Here is a 3,700-nt window from a genome sequence, read left to right as displayed (position 1 = left end):
TTGGGTGTATTTGTATGTTTCTGTGTCATTGCGTCTATGTCTGTTTGCTACTGTGTCTATGTTATGTGCATGGGAGGCAATCATTGCGTGAGTTTATAAATTGCAACACATCATGATATATATAGATATGGATGCTACTATATGGCACAATATAGTAATTGATTACACAATATATGATATGCTCATATAGTCATGTAAATATGCATAATGACTTGGTTTGATTTGTGTATGTATATATATCACCATGTATCTATTTATGTATTCTGTATTTATCATGGTCTATGAACGTACCTCTATGTATGTGTATGGAGCCACTGTGTTTATTATGCGAATGTCACTGTATGTGTGTGCTCTTCTATGTGTAAGACACGTCCTATGTTTCTATCATTGCATGTGTGGACTACTGAATATGTATGTGCCCTGGGTGTGTGTAATCCCTGTGTGTCATACCAGTCATGTCACATGTGTCTGTGTGTGTGTTAGTGGCACCCTGCATGAGGCCTCTATGTGTAAATGCATTTGCATCTCAGTGTGTGCTTTGTATATGAGTGTCTGCACCCTTGTCTAAGATGCTGTGTATGTGCCACAGTCGATTTTGCCCAATTTTTATAGGACCAGGACCCCCTAGACTTTCTTAGATTACAACTGGATGTAGGCAGCTTTCAGTTTGGGCGTGTAGAGAGTGAGTGGGGGGCAGGATAGGGCCAGAGCTAGGGTAGAAGGTGAGAGGATGCCTTACATCCCTGCCCCTTTCTGCAGATAGCCCAGGCCCTTCTCTCCTCCAGCTGTGGCCTGGCCAGGCCCAGAGCCCTCTTCTAATCTCACAGGCAGGGCCAAATCCATATCTCTCAGAGGAGTGACAGAGGTTCTCCCTCTCAGCCCTTCAGTGTGTCCATACTGTCTGTGTGCCTGCCGCCCGCATTCAGCTCCCCACCCCAGCAACAGAGTCTCAGACAAAAGAGAAGCACAGTCCAGTCTTTATTAGCATTGGGTCCCTGGCACCACCACCCATTCCCCTCCATGTACCCTCCCTTCCCACCCCTTCCTCGTCCTTGCGGCTGCGGCTGCATCAGGGTTCCACACGTCCAGCCCTCCCCGCCCCCAAAGACTGCAGGGCAGCAGAGGAGCGGCTGTGGCCTTTCCCCAGCTGTCCAGAACCAGGAAGGGCGGGAGAGCCATGGAGGTATTTCAGGCATCTGGGCAGAGTAGGGAGGGGCTGTGAGGTGCTCACCTGTCACAAGAGGTCCCGGAGCGCCGAGGAAGATGGTGGCGGGCAGCGGGCGGCGGCGGTGGCGTGATCTCCGAAGCCCACAGTACACTCATCCATAAAGTAGGAAACACTACACCCTCCAGTGCTGTTAGTAGTGCTTTCTACTTTATGGGTGACTGCACTGTCTGTCTGTCCGTCGGCGTGTACTCTTCAGGCCGCCCGGGCCTCCTCACTTCTGCTCCAAGAGCCCCCCAGCCCTCCTCGTGGCTTCCTAAGATCACCCCAACCCTGCCAGGGCCCCTACTGGGCCTGTGGGCGGTGACTCAGCATGGCGCCAGACTTGCCTCCTCTACCTCCCTCCCCCACTTCCTCTTTGGTTCCCTCTTCCCTTCCCCCTAAAGGCTCCACCCCATCCCCCCAGTTTTAGGGACACTCAGGTAGAGACCAGGGCCTCTGGAGGACTCACCTCCAGTTCTGTGACCCCTTGGCTGGCCGCTCCCAGCCATGCCACCCACCCTCCAGCGTCCAAACGTGGCAGCCACAGCTCCCCCGCCAAGGTCTTGGCCTCCAGCCTACCCCAACCCTGAGGTCCTGACTGCCCAGAGCCTCAGTCCCCACCCTCGGCCCTCCCCTCCAGCCCAAGGTCCTGACCCCCCAGGGCCTAAGTCCCCAGCCTCCCCACCAGCCCAGGGGCCTCACCCCCCAGGGCCTCAGGCCCTGGCCTTCCCACCAGCCCAAGGTCTTGAACACACCAGGGCCTCAATTCCCAGCCTCCCTACCAGTCCAAGGTCCTGACCCCGCCAGGGCCTGAGTCCCGGCCTCCATAGCAGCCCAAGGTCCTGACCCCCCAGGGCCTCAGTCCTCAGCCTCTCCACCAGCCCCAAAGTCCTGACTCCCCAGGGCCTTGATTCTCAGCTCCCCACCAACCCAAAGTCCTGAACCCCTCACTGCCCTGCTGTTCCCCTGGCAGGAGCCCAAGGCTATCGCAACAAAAATGGTGGCCATGTTGGGCGGAGGAAGAGCTTGGTGCCCCTTGAGACACGGACTCACTTCTCAGTCTCTGCCCACCCTCTGCCATCCCCACCCTACTCTCCAGCCCTCCTCCTTGGACACCTCTTTCCCCCACTGGGGTCCAGGAGCCATTTTACCTTCCTTCACTAGAGAAGGTTTCAAGGCGCTTTGCCCTGAGCTTCCTGCATGGGGTTCCCACCCAAGCTCCTCGACACCCGCATTGCGCCTCCACCCAGACCAGCAGCCCAAGCCCCTACAGGCCCCGAGCTGAGGAGCTCCAGTTGGGGCAGCAGTGAAGGTCCGGGTCCTTACCTGAGGCTGCAGAGCAGAGGAGGGCTCGCCCTGTGCTCCAGGCTCCGAAGTGGGGTTCCCTTCAGGGAGGGCAGGGCTTATAACCCCGAGGCCACGTGGGCCAGATCTCAGGGCGCCCAACGGTCTCAGAGCCCGCCCCGCCCCCGCCCGCAGGGGATGAGCGCCCTCCCTCCCTCCCTGGGGAGGACAGACTGACAGGAAACAGAGGGTGGGCCCGCGGGAGGGCTGGGGACCCTCTCTCATGCCCTGGGCAGGTGGCTTCCGGCCCCAGCTGCCCTTCCCCCCATGGCACCAGCTCCAAGGGATGGCTCAAGAGCCTGGGACTGACTCAGGGCATTGAGGGTGTCCCCAGAAGAACAGGGCTCCTCGACAGGGCTCTCAGTGAGTGCTCAAAACAGGGAGTCCAGAATTCCAGCACAAGAAAAGGACCTTCTCTCTGAGCCTCACCGCTGCTGACCCCAGCCCAGAAAACTCCCTTCCCTTCCCAACACTCAGGCCAAAGCCTGGCTGCTCTGTGTGTGCTCCCATGGGGCCGTGGAGGTGCCGATGCATGAAGGGCACTGGGGCCAGCACACCCTCCATGGAGGCTGTTGTTTTCAGCACCCCGCAAAGGCACCCCTCCTGCAGCCTCAGCCTGCAGGGCACAGTGCGGGGGGCACTCTCAGGCCCAGTGGGCCTGATGACACTAGGCTAGGTGTTCATGCTCTCCTTGGGGCCTGTGAGGACAAGAGAGCAGGGCAGAGCTGGGTGAGGACCAGGTCCTAAGGTGGGGCACAGGTGCTACGGGGACAGAAGGGGGCTTGGAGGACTGGAGGGAAAGAGGCTCGAGGGAAGGTTCTGGCGGCCACCGGATGTGGGCATGGGGCCCACCCACCTGCATGCCACCCCCGATTTCCCCATGGGGAAGGCAGGAAGCTGCCCAGCCCAGGGCCCCTGGCTGGGGGAGGGGAGTAGGGCGTGGGGGTGGGCAGGGGGCAGGGTGGGCTGAGCCCGGCCCACACCATCTTCCCCCAGCATTCTCCAAGCCTCTCGATGGGCTTGGTTCTGGAAGCAAGAGGAATGGGTTTGGGGAGGTAGGAGCAGCAGAGAGAAAACCACCCAGTGACTCCTTCCCAGAAGGCCATGGACCTCTTCTCTGGGTCCTCCATTTAGGCCCACACAGACCTT

The 3,700-nt window shown here is 58.9% G+C and overlaps 1 non-coding gene across 1 annotated transcript; it reads right to left on the bottom strand.

Annotated features, from left to right (window-relative positions):
* Window positions 1–1,309: 1,309 nt before the first annotated feature.
* Window positions 1,310–1,396, bottom strand: MIR142 (microRNA mir-142). Its single transcript, NR_032413.1, has one exon. It is a non-coding gene; the product is annotated as a microRNA mir-142 (primary transcript).
* Window positions 1,397–3,700: the final 2,304 nt, after the last annotated feature.

Source organism: Macaca mulatta, chromosome 16 (assembly GCF_049350105.2).
Source record: "Macaca mulatta isolate MMU2019108-1 chromosome 16, T2T-MMU8v2.0, whole genome shotgun sequence".
Classification (NCBI taxonomy): Eukaryota; Metazoa; Chordata; class Mammalia; order Primates; family Cercopithecidae; genus Macaca; species Macaca mulatta.
Note: the sequence above shows the minus strand (reverse complement) of the source record. Positions and strands in the feature narration are given on the sequence as shown.